The sequence below is a fragment of the Hyperolius riggenbachi genome, chromosome 8 (genome assembly GCF_040937935.1).
Source record: "Hyperolius riggenbachi isolate aHypRig1 chromosome 8, aHypRig1.pri, whole genome shotgun sequence".
Taxonomy (NCBI): Eukaryota; Metazoa; Chordata; class Amphibia; order Anura; family Hyperoliidae; genus Hyperolius; species Hyperolius riggenbachi.
In genome coordinates, this window is record NC_090653.1 from 251,616,547 (window position 1) to 251,632,263 (window position 15,717).

At 43.5% G+C, this 15,717-nt stretch overlaps 2 protein-coding genes across 15 annotated transcripts in view; one reads left to right on the forward strand and one right to left on the reverse strand.

The window, feature by feature from the left end:
- The window catches only part of LOC137527742 (myosin-1B-like), a 469,182-nt gene that overhangs the window by 236,327 nt on the left and 217,138 nt on the right, over positions 1–15,717 (reverse strand). The gene's annotated exons all lie outside the window — the stretch shown is intronic.
- The window catches only part of SLC38A5 (solute carrier family 38 member 5), a 152,845-nt gene that overhangs the window by 20,705 nt on the left and 116,423 nt on the right, over positions 1–15,717 (forward strand). The gene's annotated exons all lie outside the window — the stretch shown is intronic.

Here is a 15,717-nt window from a genome sequence, read left to right on the forward strand (position 1 = left end):
AATTATCTCCTAGGGAAAGCTCGGGAGAAAAAAGTAATTGAATAAGGGCCCTGGAATGCTGCCCATGATTACAACTGACAATTTTACTACCACTGTAATAAAACCCAGAGGACTGATTAGTTTGGTCACTTAATAGTAGACATTGGCCCACATTCCATTAACTTTTTTTCCTGAGTTTTCCCCAGGGAGATATTTTTAAACCGTGCCAGTAAAATACCTTTAACCACTTCACCTCCAAGGATTTTTCCCCTTAAAAAACCAGAGTAATTTTCCCCTGTCAGCGTTCCTTCCATTCATTCGCCTATAACTTAATTACTACTTATCACAACAAAACAATCTATATCTTGTTTTTTTCGCCACCAACTAGGCTTTCTTTGGGGGTAATTTTTGCTACAAATTATTTTATTCTAACTGTGTCTTAACAGGAAAAATAAGAAAGAATTGAAAAAAAATCATTATTTCTCAATCTTAGGCCATTACAGTTTCCAAAATAATACACGCTACCTTAATTAAAACCCACACATTTTATTTTCCTATTTGTCCCGGTTATTGCAACGTTTAACATTTTTCTCTAGTACAATGTATGGCGCCAATATTTTATTAGGAAATAAAGGTGCATTTTTTCAGTTTTGGGTCCATCACTAATTACAAGCCCATAATTTACAAAGTAATAGTAATATTACCTTTTGACATACATATTAACCTTCCTGGCGGTAACCCTGAACGTAGTTCGGGGTGAGCCGCGCAGGAGGATTTCTCAGGCCCTGCTGGGCCGATTTGCATATTTTTTTTTAAAAACACGCAGCAAGCACTTTGCTTGCTGCGTGTTTTCTAACGATCGCCGCCGATGCGCTGCTACCCACCGCGTAACACCCCCCCCCCTCCGAGACCCCTGCGCAGCCTGGCCATACAGTGCCAGGCAGCTCTGAGGGGTGGATCGGGACTCCCGATGATGTCACGACGTCGATGACATCCCCCGCCTGGGGGAAGCCCTCCAGGAAATCCCGAAGCGGGTGGGGGGATGCCGCTACACAGCGGCTATCATGTAGCGAGCCCTAGGCTCGCTACATGATTTAAAATTTTTAAATTTTTTAAATTGTGTGTGTGTGTGTGTATATATATATATATATATATATATATATATATATATATATATATACCAAGCGAGGCAAAGTGCACATGTGCGGCAATGTCGCGCACCCCATCATGCTACTATCGCTGGAAGTGTTCTGCTCTTGCACAGTACTACTGCGCAGGCGCAGAATGCTCCCAGCCGAGGGACAGTGATGGGGCAACACGCATGGCCAGACTGCACCTGCACCGGCTTTCCCGACTGGGCGAATTACCGGGACCCATAGCGGACAATCCAGGTGGCGGAGGGAACGGAGAGGGGGTTGGAGGAAACCCCAGTTATGTATAATTTTTTTGATCCATCTCAGGTACACTTTAAAGCTCCCACCATGTAAAAAGATACTCATATTAAGTTTAACCACTTCCCTACTGAGGGTTTTTCCCCTACTGTACCACAGCAATTTTCACCTTTCAGCGCTTCTTCCATTCATTCACCTATAACTTTATCACTACATATCACAACAAGACAATCTGTATCTTGTTTCTTTCGTCACCACATAGGCTTTCTTTGGGGGGTACATTTTGCTAAGAAGTATTTTATACTAAATGCAATTTAATAGGAAAAATAAGAAAAAAATGAAAAAATGCTTATTTCTCAGTTTTTGCCCATTATAGCTTTAAAATAAAACGTTCTACTGTGAATAAGACCCACACATTCTATTTGTTCATTTGTCCCGGTTATTGCAACGTTTAAATTGTGTCCCTAGTACAATGTATGGCGATAAAATTTTATTTGGAAATAACGCTGTATTTTTTTCATATACAGTAGTGTTTTTTATACTATAACAATAATTACAAGCCTTTATTTACAAAAGCAACAGTAATATACCCTCATGACATATATACAATGGTTTGCAAAAGTATTCGGCCCCCTTGAAGTTTTCCACATTTTGTCATATTACTGCCACAAATATGAATCAATTTTATTGGAATTCCACGTGAAAGAACAATACAAAGTGTACAGATGAGAAGTGGAACAAAAATCATACATGATTCCAAACATTAAAAAAAAAATAACTGCAAAGTGGGGTGTGCGTAAGTATTCGGCCCCCTGAGTCAATACTTTGTAGAACCACTTTTTGCTGCAATTACAGCTGCCAGTCTTTTAGGGTATGTCTCTACCAGCTTTGCACATCTAGAGATTGAAATTCTTGCCCACTCTTCTTTGCAAAACAGCTCCAGCTCGGTCAGATTAGATAGACAGCATTTGTGAACGGCAGTTTTCAGATCTTGCCACATATTCTCGATTGGATTTAGATCTGGACTTTGATTGGGCCATTCTAACACATGGGTACGTTTTGTTTTAAACCATTCCATTGTTGCCCTGGCTTTATGTTTAGGGTCGTTGTCCTGCTGGAAGGTGAACCTCCGCCCCAGTCTCAATTCTTTTGCAGACTCCAAGAGGTTTTCTTCCAAGATTGCCCTGTATTTGGCTCCATCCATCTTCCCATCAACTCTGACCAGCTTCCCTGTCCCTGCTGAAGAGAAGCACCCCAAGAGCATGATGCTGCCACCACCATATTTGACAGTGGGGATGGTGTGTTCAGAGTGATGTGCAGTGTTAGTTTTCCGCCACACATAGCATTTTGCATTTTGGCCAAAAAGTTCCATTTTGGTCTCATCTGACCAGAGTGCCTTCTTCCACATGTTTGCTGTTTCCCCCCACATGGCTTGCGGCAAACTACAAACGGGACTTCTTATGCTTTTCTGTTAACAATGGCTTTCTTCTTGCCACTCTTCCATAAAGACCAACTTTGTGCAGTGCACGACTAATAGTTGTCCTATGGACAGATTCCCCCACCTGAGCTGTAGATCTCTGCACAGCTCATCCAGAGTCACCATGGGCCTCTTGACTGCATTGCTGATCAGCGCTCTCCTTGTTCGGCCTGAGTTTAGGTGGACGGCCTTGCCTTGGTATGTTTACAGTTGTGCCATACTCCTTCCATTTCTGAATGATTGCTTGAACAGCGCTCCATGGGATGTTCAAGGCTTTGGAAATCTTTTTGTAGCCTAAGCCTGCTTTAAATTTCTCAATAACTTTATCCCTGAGGTGTCTGGTGTGTTCTTTGGACTTCATGGTGTTGTTGCTCCCAATATTCTCTTAGACAACCTCTGAGGCCGTCACAGGGCAACTATATTTGTACTGACATTAGATTACACACAGGTGCACTCTATTTAGTCATTAGCACTCATCAGGCAATGTCTATGGGCAACTGACTGCACTCAGACCAAAGGGGGCTGAATAATTATGCACACCCCACTTTGCAGTTATTTATTTGTAAAAAATGTTTGGAATGTACGATTTTCGTTCCACTGCTCATGTGTACACCACTTTGTATTGGTCTTTCACATGGAATTCCAATAAAATTGATTCATGTTTGTGGCAGACAAAATGTGGAAAACTTCAAGGGGGGCGAATACTTTTGCAAACCACTGTATTAAAAAAAAGTCCCTAAGGTAACTTTGTATGTATTTTTTTTTTATGTTATAATTTTTTATTTAACAAGTGTTTTATTTTGGTAGCTATGGGGTTAGGGTGGAAAGAGTTAGAAAAATAACTAAAATGTATAATTTTTCCATGTAAAAGTGTATAATTTAATATTAGGGTGTATTTTTACTTTTTGGCCTAAAGATGGTGCTACACTAACTTCCATGTTCCATAAATAGAAGACAGAACCAAGTGTTTACATTGTGTTAACCTGAGGTTTTTTTTAAATATCAGAGCCAGCACTGCTGCTGGAGGCTCTGATTCATTACAAGCACGTGATCAGGGCTGGAAACAGCTGTTTACTACTCCCCGATCACAGAAGGGCAGGATTGCGGCAAATGTGAATGGGAGAGACGCGACGATCGTGAGTGGCAACGGTAAGTAAACAGACGCATATCTACGCCCCTGTGCCTGATGTGAAGTTCACAGGGACCTAGATATGCGTGGTAAGGGTACAGAAGTGGTTAAGATGACTTTTTACCTACTTTTTTTAACTTTTCAATTGCTACCGCATATAAGATGCTATAAGACGCACCCAACATGATCAGCAGAAGCCGACACTAGGAGATCAGTGCGGGAGAGGTGAGGTCTGTGATCGCCGCTGGAGCTGATGGATTAGGTGAGCTGTGCTGCCACTGCTCGTAACTAATACACGGGGAGTGGAGGGGACACAAGGGGGAGTGGATAAGGACATATGGGGATAATATTTGGAGTCCCCGACATTGCGGCGGGACGTATCGGCGTGCGTTCGTAAGTCTGGCACTCGCCACTCCCTGTATTTGGCATATAAGGGGTATTCTCTTCATGCAGACTAGGGCTGGATGCAGGAAAGTGTTAAGATATTCTATGACAGTCCAGGGCCATGATGAAGTGACACTGTGTAAAAATACATTTTTTTTTTTTTTATATGAAATCCTCTGGGCCCTGCATTTCCCGAAATACTGAGATATTAATAGCGGAGAGCTGGAGGTCAGGGTAGACTGCGCTCCCTGTGTACAATTCCGTACAAGTTACAGGGCTATTATTTCTGGCCACGCCACGCTGGCTCTGTGTGTTTTACTCTCATCGCCGACTCTTCAAACATTCATAAAAGGCTTTCTGTTCCCAGGTAACGCTGAAGAAGCTGCCTATATAACACTCCACTGACTACAGCCCGAGCCATAGACACGGCCAGAGACCAGGCCAGACCACCAGAGCTCATCAACTGGCCTGCACAGTCCAATCCAACTGATCACTTTATTAATACCATTACAAATTCAAAATGTATCTTTATCGACAATGAACAATCTGTTAAAGTGAATGTCAACTGACAATAGAAAAAAACAGATACTGACCTATGGAGACGGAAGGCTCTGGGTCCTATAGAGCCTTCCCATTCTTCTCACGGTCCATCGCTGTCACCCCCGTTAGAAGTATTCGACGGATTGGTCAAATACCGCTCTGTGCCGCTACGGGAGACATCAGACGTCTTCAGGAGCCAGAGTGCTCCCACAGACAGACGGCTCCATACTGCACCTGCGCACTCTCTCACGCACTAGCGCATGCGCAGTAATTAGCTGCCCATCTTCAGGAGCACTCGGGCTCCCGAAGCATCCTGGGGTGGCAGATTGGAATGCGACAGCGCTGGAATGCGGGACCGTGAGAGGAACGGGAAGGCTCTATAGGAACCAGAGCCTTCCCTCTCCTTAGGTGAAGCTCCACCAGGGTTCAATTCTCGGCTCTTCCTGTTCAGTTATCTAGCACCCTTCAGTAAGGAGTCCTTGGGTAAGACTTCCTAACTACTGAGCGCACCCTAGTGGAGCATTGGTGCTTTGAGTCTGCCAGGAGAAAAATGCAATATAAATGTTATTTGTCTTGTCTTATCTCGTTCAATTTATGCAACCTTGTGCAGTAAACTTTTCTTATTCCTATATGGCAGTTCAGGCATGCTGGGTGTTGTAGTTATTGGTTTCTTCCTGTACTGTATAGTGGTTCAGGCATGCTGGGTCTTGTAGTTATTGGTTTCTTCCTGTACTGTATAGTGGTTCAGGCATGCTGGGTGTTGTAGTTATTGGTTTCTTCCTGTACTGTATAGTGGTTCAGGCATGCTGGGTCTTGTAGTTATTGGTTTCTTCCTGTATAGAGGTTCAGGCATGCTGGGTCTTGTAGTTATTGGTTTCTTCCTGTATAGAGAGGTTCAGGCATGCTGAGTCTTGTAGTTATTGATTTCTTCCTGTATAGAGAGGTTCAGGCATGCTGGGTCTTGTAGTTATTGTTTTCTTCCTGTATAGAGTGGTTCAGGCATGCTGGGTCGTGTAGTTATTAGCGTCTCCTTGTATAGAGGTTCAGGCATGCTGGGTCTTGTAGTTTCTTGTCTCTTCCTGTATAGAGGTTCAGGCATGCTGGGTCGTGTAGTTATTAGCGTCTCCTTGTATAGAGGTTCAGGCATGCTGGGTCTTGTAGTTTTTGGTTTCTTCCAGTATAGCCGTTCAAGCATGCTGGGTCTTGTAGTTATTGATGTCTTCCTGTATAGAGGTTCAGGCATGCTGGGTCTTGTAGTTGCTTGTCTCTTCCTGTATAGAGGTTCAGGCATGCTGGGTCTTGTAGTTTCTTGTCTCTTCCTGTATAGAGGTTCAGGCATGCTGGGTCTTGTAGTTTCTTGTCTCTTCCTGTATAGAGAGGTTCAGGCATGCTGGGTCTTGTAGTTATTGGTTTCTTCCTGTATAGTGGTTCAGGCATGCTGGGTCGTGTAGTTATTGGTTTCTTCCTGTATAGAGTGGTTCAGGCATGCTGGGTCTTGTAGTTATTGGTTTCTTCCTGTATAGAGAGGTTCATGCATGCTGGGTCTTGTAGTTATTAGCTTCTTCCTGTATAGAGGTTCAGGCATGCTGGGTCTTGTAGTTATTGGTTTCTTCCTGTATAGAGTGGTTCAGGCATGCTGGGTCTTGTAGTTATTAGCTTCTTCCTGTATAGAGGCTCAGGCATGCTGGGTCTTGTAGTTGCTTGTTTCTTCCTGTATAAAGAGGTTCAGGCATGCTGGGTCTTGTAGTTATTGGTTTCTTCCTGTATAGAGAGGTTCAGGCATGCTGGGTCTTGTAGTTATTGGTTTCTTCCTGTATAGAGTGGTTCAGGCATGCTGGGTCTTGTAGTTATTAGCTTCTTCCTGTATAGAGAGGTTCAGGCATGCTGGGTCTTGTAGTTATTGGTTTCTTCCTGTATAGAGTGGTTCAGGCATGCTGGGTCGTGTAGTTATTAGCTTCTTCCTGTATAGAGATTTTCAGGCATGCTGGGTCTTGTAGTTATTGGTTTCTTCCTGTACTGTATAGTGGTTCAGGCATGCTGGGTCTTGTAGTTATTGGTTTCTTCCTGTATAGAGAGGTTCAGGCATGCTGGGTCTTGTAGTTATTGGTTTCTTCCTGTATAGAGTGGTTCAGGCATGCTGGGTCTTGTAGTTATTAGCTTCTTCCTGTATAGAGAGGTTCAGGCATGCTGGGTCTTGTAGTTATTGGTTTCTTCCTGTATAGAGTGGTTCAGGCATGCTGGGTCGTGTAGTTATTAGCTTCTTCCTGTATAGAGATTTTCAGGCATGCTGGGTCTTGTAGTTATTGGTTTCTTCCTGTACTGTATAGTGGTTCAGGCATGCTGGGTCTTGTAGTTATTGGTTTCTTCCTGTACTGTATAGTGGTTCAGGCATGCTGGGTCTTGTAGTTATTGGTTTCTTCCTGTATAGAGAGGTTCAGGCATGCTGGGTCTTGTAGTTATTGGTTTCTTCCTGTATAGAGTGGTTCAGGCATGCTGGGTCTTGTAGTTATTAGCTTCTTCCTGTATAGAGAGGTTCAGGCATGCTGGGTCTTGTAGTTATTGGTTTCTTCCTGTATAGAGTGGTTCAGGCATGCTGGGTCGTGTAGTTATTAGCTTCTTCCTGTATAGAGATTTTCAGGCATGCTGGGTCTTGTAGTTATTGGTTTCTTCCTGTACTGTATAGTGGTTCAGGCATGCTGGGTCGTGTAGTTATTGGTTTCTTCCTGTATAGAGAGGTTCAGGCATGCTGGGTCTTGTAGTTATTGGTTTCTTCCTGTATAGAGTGGTTCAGGCATGCTGGGTCTTGTAGTTATTAGCTTCTTCCTGTATAGAGAGGTTCAGGCATGCTGGGTCTTGTAGTTATTGGTTTCTTCCTGTATAGAGTGGTTCAGGCATGCTGGGTCGTGTAGTTATTAGCTTCTTCCTGTATAGAGATTTTCAGGCATGCTGGGTCTTGTAGTTATTGGTTTCTTCCTGTACTGTATAGTGGTTCAGGCATGCTGGGTCTTGTAGTTATTGGTTTCTTCCTGTACTGTATAGTGGTTCAGGCATGCTGGGTCTTGTAGTTATTGGTTTCTTCCTGTATAGTGGTTCAGGCATGCTGGGTCTTGTAGTTATTGGTTTCTTCCTGTATAGAGGTTCTGGCATGCTGGGTATTGTAGTTATTGGTTTCTTCCTGTATTGAAGGTCAGGCATGCTGGGTCTTGTAGTTATTGGTTTCTTACTGTATAGAGGTTCAGGCATGCTGGGTCGTGTAGTTATTAGCTTCTTCCTGTATAGAAATTTTCAGGCATGCTGGGTCTTGTCGTTATTGGTTTCTTCCTGTATGGAGGTTATAGTGTCTTGTAGTTGCTTGTCTCTTCCTGTATAGAGGTTCAGGCATGCTGGGTCTTGTGGTTTTCTGTTTCTTCCTGTATAGAGGTTCAGGCATGCTGGGTCTTGTAGTTATTGTTTTTTTCCTGTATAGAGGCTTAGGCATGCTGGGTCTTGTAGTTATTGGTTTCTTCCTGTATAGTGGTTCAGGCATGCTGGGTCTTGTAGTTATTGTTTTTTTTCCTGTATAGAGGCTTAGACATGCTGGGTCTTGTAGTTATTGGTTTCTTCCTGAATAGTGGTTTAGGCATGCTGGGCCTTGTAGACTAGTTGCTAGTTTTTTCCTGTATAGAGGTTCAGGCATGCTGGGTCTTGTAGTTGCTTGACGGCTGCAGGTGTGCTCAGTCCTCCCCAGCTGACATGCTTTGTCTTGACAGAAGTACACCGTCGCCACGGGCGTTAGATCCTCCAGTGACTCCCCCACATTGCCTGAGGCACTTCCTGCAGGCAGACCTATAGGAAAGCAACACGCCTTCCCTCAGATGGGGCTGCATTAATACTCTTATCACACAGACATTTCACTGATAAGAGTGACAAGGACGTTGCTGTTTGCAAGCAGAGAGCGGCAGCAGCAGCAGAGCGCACGCTTCCGCCAACTGCGGCTAAACCAAATATTGACCACTGTGAAAACTCCAAGATGTGTTTTGAAAAGTAACATTTCTCTGGCGGTAATGTGAGAGGACAGTGGCAGCCGGCGCTGGCAGGTTCTGAAAACTATTGTGACAACAAGCATTCTTGTTTCTGCTGAGTGTACTAACTGGAGCCCAGCTGCAGGCGCTGCTGTAAATCCATCATGCGACCATTTAAAGTAGGACTCTGACAGGTGTCATTGGGTTGGCCATTGTAATTTATACATTTTAACCTATTTCTATCCTTCAGATATTATCAACATACTCTCTCTAGCCAGCCGAGTCAGGACAAGACAAGACAAATAACATTTATATTGCGCTTTTCTCCTGGCGGTCCCAAAGTGCCAGAGCTGCAGCCACTAGGACGCGCCCTATAGGCAGTAGCAGTGTTAGGGAGACTGGCCCAAGGTCAGGGGATAAGAAGAGAAATGGTTTATCTGTCTCAGGCCCAGTGCACACCAAAACCGCTAGTAGATCCTCAAAGCACTAGAGTTTTTGAAGCAGATTTCAGAGCGATTCTAGGGCTAGGCATGTTTAGAGAGGGTTTCTAAACATGCCTAGTGTTTTTTGGAGTGTTTTTGTGTAGCAGATTACACATATTGTTACAGTAAAGCTGTTACTGAACAGCTATTGTAACAAAAACACATGGAAAATTACTCTGATGTAGCGTTTTTCCCAGCGGTTTGAGCTTTTCCTATACTTTACATTGAGGCAGAAACGCTTCCGCATACCTCAAAAATGCTGCAGGAGCCACGTTTGCTAAAAACCTCAAACCGCTGGTGTGCGCCAGCCCATTGAAATACATTAGCCAAGCTTTTTCACAGGCGGAAGCGGTTTTGGTTTGCGAAACGCTTCAAAAACCACGTGCACCAGGCCTTATAGCTTTAACTTCCCTGGCGGTCAATTGATTTGCGGCCGCGGACGGGTTTTTTTTTTGCCTATTTTTTTTTTTCCATGTAGCTAGCCTAGCGCTAGCTACATGATTCCCCCCTCCCTGCTCCTTCCCTCCCACCCTTCTGATCGCCGCCGGCGATCAAGCCCATCAGGAAATCCCGTTCTGAACGGGATTTGCTGTAGGGCTTTCCTCGTCGCCATGGCGACGATCGGGATGACGCCATCGACGTCATGATGTCAGGGGGAGTCCCGATCCACTCCATAGCGCAGCCTGGCAGTGATTGGCCATGCTGCGCAAGGGGTCTGCGGGGGGGCGCTTTTGCGGCGGGTAGCGCCGGATCGGCGGCGATCAGGTACTACACGCAGCTAGCAAAGTGCTAGATGCGTGTAGCAAAAAAAAAAAGAAAAGAAAATCGGCCGACCAGGGCCTGAGAAATCCTCCGCATCGGCTTACCCCGAGCTCAGCTTCGGATTACTGCCAAGGAGGTTAAAGTGGACATGAACGCTTGCACAGGACAGAAGGAAAACAGAGAAATGCACCCTGAATGTGTTTAGAGGGTTTAGCTGTCTAAGGCCTGGTGCACACCAGAGGAGTTTTTCTGAGCGTTTTGAGTTTTTAAATCTGCTGCTAATGTTATCCTATGTGTCTGTGCACACTGGAGCAATGAGGTTTTGTAAAAAAAAAAACCATAGCATTACATTAGGAAGAGCTTTTAGAGGTTTCAGAAGCTCTTCCCAATGTAATGCTATGGGTTTTTTTTACAAAACCTCATTGCTCCAGTGTGCACAGACACATAGGATAACATTAGCAGCAGATTTAAAAACTCAAAACGCTCAGAAAAACTCCTCTGGTGTGCACCAGGCCTAATTCCTCCTCATCTGCCACTAATCACAACTGTAATTTGATCTCTCAGCTGTGTCAGCTGGCTGCCTCGGCAATGCACCTAATTTGTAAACACGAGATGTTAACCCCTATGTCTGCTTCAATGAAAGCAGGAAGTAGATACTCTGAAGATTTATTGCAAGATTTGTATCAGCTATAACAAAGAAATTATTTTCTTTAACCATTTCAGCCCGCGGGGATTTTTCACCTTATGCATCAGAGCAATTTTCACCTCCCATTCATTCGCTAATAACTTTATCACTACTTATCACAATTTATTGATCTATATCTTGTTTTTTCCGCCACTAATTGGGCTTTCTTTGGGTGGTACATTTTGCTAAGAATTATTTATTTATCAATGCATTTTAACAGGATTAATAAGAAAAAAAATGGAAAAAATTCATTATTTCTCAGTTTTCTGCCATTATAGCTTTAAAATAATCCACGCTACCATACTTAAAACCTATTTATTTTATTTGCCCATATGTCTCGGTTATTATTCCATTTAAATTTTGTCCCTCTCACACTGTAAGGCGCCAATATTTTATTTGAAAATAAAGGTGTATTGTTTCCGTTTTGCGTCCATCACTATTTACAAGGTCACAATTTAAAAAATGTTTGTAGTATACCCCCTTCAAATGCAGGTAACTATTTATGGCTTTTTTTTTTATTGTATTTATTTATTTTTTTACCATTAAAAATTTTATTTGGGTAATATTTTGGTGTGGGACATAAAACAGTTAATTTTTAATGTTGTTAAATGTGTAGAGTGTAATGTAAAAAATATGTAGATGTAGTTTTACTATTTGGCCACAAGATGGCCACCTTCGTTTTTGTTTTCCCTCCTTGTACTTCTCGCTAAGCGGAAGTACAAGGGGGATGCAAAAAATTTTCCGGGCAGAAGAACTGAAGCCTCACGCGTGAGCGCATTGGTTTTTCTGCGGGGGGGGGGGGAAGGGATCGGTGATCGGGAACCATGTTTCCTTTCACTAATCCCAAGGCTAGCGGCGAGGGGGTGGTTGTGGGTGAGCAGCCGCCACGTCTGGGCGGCTGAAATAGTTAAAGGTAATTATGCTGTTGCTTATCATTTAGAGCAGAGAGAAGGTTCAGGAGTTCAGGTCCACAAGTCGAGGAGAGAAGCATGTAGAGGTTGCCACATTTTTTCCCTTTTAACCAATACCAGTTGCCTGGCAGTCTTGCTGATCTCTTTGGCCTGAGTAGTATCTGAATCACACACCAGAAACAAGCATGCAGCTTATCTTGTGAAATTTTTGTCATATATACAGTGGAGGAAATAATTATTTGACCCCTCACTGATTTTGTAAGTTTGTCCAATGACAAAGAAATGAAAAGTCTCAGAACAGTATCATTTCAATGGTAGGTTTATCTTAACAGTGGCAGATAGCACATCAAAAGGAAAATCGAAAAAATAACCTTAAATAAAAGATAGCAACTGATTTGCATTTCATTGAGTGAAATAAGTTTTTGAACCCTCTAACAATAAAATACTTAATACTTAGTGGAAAAACCCTTGTTTGCAAGCACAGAGGTCAAACGTTTCTTGTAATTGATGACCAAGTTTGCACACATTTTAGGAGGAATGTTGGTCCACTCCTCTTTGCAGATCATCTCTAAATCCCTAAGGTTTCGAGGCTGTCTCTGTGCAACTCTGAGCTTGAGCTCCCTCCATAGCTTTTCTATTGGATTAAGGTCCGGAGACTGACTAGGCCACTCCATGACCTTAATGTGCTTCTTCTTGAGCCACTCCTTTGTTGCCTTTGCTGTAGGTTTTGGGTCATTGTCGTGCTGGAACACCCATCCACGACCCATTTTCAGTTTCCTGGCAGAGGGAAGGAGGTTGTCGTTCAGGATTTCACGATACATGGCTCCGTCCATTTTCCCGTTAATGCAATTAAGTTGTCCTATGCCCTTAGCAGAAAAACACCCCCAAAGCAAAATGTTTCCACCCCCATGCTTGACGGTGGGGACGGTGTTTTGGGGGTCATAGGCAGCATTTTTCTTCCTCCAAACACAGCGAGTTGAGTTAATGCCAAAGAGCTCTATTTTGGTCTCATCAGACCACAGCACCTTCTCCCAGTCACTCACAGAATCATTCAGGTGTTCATTGGCGAACTTCAGACGGGCCTGCACATGTGCCTTCTTGAGCAGGGGGACCTTGCGAGCCCTGCAGGATTTTAATCCATTGCGGTGTAACGTGTTTCCAATGGTTTTCTTGGTGACTGTGGTCCCTGCTAATTTGAGGTCATTCACTAACTCCTCCCGTGTAGTTCTAGGATGCTTTTTCACCTTTCTCAGAACCATTGACACCCCACGAGGTGAGATCTTGAGTGGAGCCCCAGAGCGAGGACGATTGATGGTCATTTTGTGCTCCTTCCATTTTCGAACAATCGCACCAACAGTTGTCACCTTCTCTCCCAGCTTCTTGCTAATGGTTTTGTAGCCCATTCCAGCCTTGTGCAGGTCTACAATTTTGTCTTTGACATCCTTGGACAGCTCTTTGGTCTTTCCCATGTTGGAGAGTTTGGAGTCTGCTTGATTGATTGATTCTGTGGACAGGTGTCTTTTATACAGGTGACTAGTTAAGACAGGTGTCCTTAATGAGGGTGACTAATTAAGTAGAAGTGTCTAACCACTCTGTGGGAGCCAGAACTCTTAATGGTTGGTAGGGGTTCAAAAACTTATTTCACTCAATGAAATGCAAATCAGTTGCTATCTTTTATTTAAGGTTATTTTTTCAATTTTCCTTTTGATGTGCTATCTGCCACTGTTAAAATAAACCTACCATTGAAATTATACTGTTCTGAGACTTTTCATTTCTTTGTCATTGGACAAACTTACAAAATCAGTGAGGGGTCAAATAATTATTTCCTCCACTGTGTATATATATATATATATATATATATATATATATATATATATATATATATATATATATATATATATATATATTTCTTTCTTGTTGAATTTCTCTGCTTCTAATTAGTACTGTCGTGTTGTCTAGTTGTCACTAGGGGGCAGTGTGCGACCATAACATAGGCATTCTGCTTTCAGTTTCTTTACTTTCTGCTAGCAAAGAGGGAGAGCAAAGCATCCAAAGAATTTACAGAACGTGTTCTGCTGACTGAGGTCAAAAGCAGTGCACTTCTCTCGAACCAGCTAACTCTATTGAAGCTGCTACCAGATTAAAGGACACCTAAAGTGAGGCGGATATAGAGGCTGCCATATTTATTTCCTTTTCAACAATACCAGTCCTGCTGATCTTTGGCTGCAATAGTGTCAGAGACACACACCTTAAACAAGCATGCAGCTAATAGTCAGACTCCATCCAGACACACCGGATCTGCATGCTTGTTCAGGGTCTATGGCTGAAACTATAAGGCAACTTTTACACTTACTGTGTTGTGTTGCATCCACCTAGCACACCTCATTGTAATGGTCATAAAAGTCAATGAAATATGTTACACTTCCTGCGATGTGATGCACCATAAGTGCAGTGCGCTATAGCGCAGATTTTCAGATGAAGTGCTTCCTGTTTAGCAGTATACACGTGACTAAAGGATGAGACTTTTTGAAGGCAGGTTGCCTCAATTTCCCTGTCAATGCAGTCTGCCACCTATACTAAAGTGTGTCTAATGGTGCGGTGCGGCAGCCATTTTGCCACGCGCCAATCGCATCGCAGCAAGTGTAAAAGGACCCTTAGAGGCAGTGGATCAGCAGGAGAGCCACGCAACGTGCATTATTTAAAAGAAAATAAATGTCAGCTTCCATACCCCACTAAGATTCCCTTTTGGATGGTTTCACACTTGCAACCAGCGTTAATATAAAAATAATCTTTGGAGATTACTGCAGCAATGTGTGGTAATCTCACTTCTGGTGCAAGCCAAGCTACAAGTGAGGCTCTGCTCACTTCCTGTGGCGGAAATATGAAGTGCATGCAAGTGTATTGACAAAATACGCTTCATGCGAGATGCGAACGCCAGTTTAAAATATCTGTGGCACCAATGACTTTCACTCAGGTGTTTGGCGATAACATGCTGTTGTTGCTGCATCAAATCAGATACTTCTGGAGCATCGCACTGCAGCAGGTATGAAATGCCACATAAATTGTCATTGCTTTAGCATTACCCTGCAGTAAACAAGGGTAAAGCAACGCAATGAAACCATCCCCGTGTGAAAGGGGCCTTAAAGGACTTCCGAGGCAAGATATTAAAGGAGTTCTTTGGTGGTAAAAAAAAAAGACAATTACCTGGGACTTCTATCAGCCCCCTGCAGCTATCATGCTCGCACCGTCCTCCTACAATTCTCCGTTCCCCGCCTCCGGCACGATCTAAATAGGCGGCTGATTAGACTGCCGTAGCCGCATGCATGCTCGCTCCCGTGTCATCGGGAGCTTACTGCGCAGGCGCAGTACAAGAAAACTTCGTACTACGCCTGCGCAGTAAGCTCCTGATAACGCGCATGGGAGCGAACACTATTCTTCTACGTAGACGAATATTAGACCAGGACCGGGCAGCGGGGAACTGAGGAACCATAGGAGGACAGCGCGGGACATGACAGCTGCAGGGGGCTGATAGAAGCCCCAGGTAAGTGTTGGTATTTGTTTTTTTTACCACCAAAGAACCCCTTTAAATCCATTTTTACTTACCTTTTTTTCCAGCCTCTAAAAGTCATTTGGGTCTCTCTCCACAGCTCTGGTCTTCTCCAGGGTCCTGCTTACCACCTTTTAAATATTGCTGACCCCTGATGGGTCTGCATCTTCTGCACATGTGCGAGCGTGCGCCCGCCCCCCACCTATGCACACTTACAACCTAGGATGCCTACGTGAGGCGGCTTCCACCAAATGGTACAATATTAGAGTGAGGGTGAACTTATTTGTTACAATGACATTTTTGCAAAGTCAATTTTTTATTCAGTTATAGTTATTTTACGTACTGGCCGGATAAAAATAAAATACTGACCTGTCCTCATATGTTTTAAAAAATGACACGGTGTATATTTACCTTTTTTTTCAACTGTTT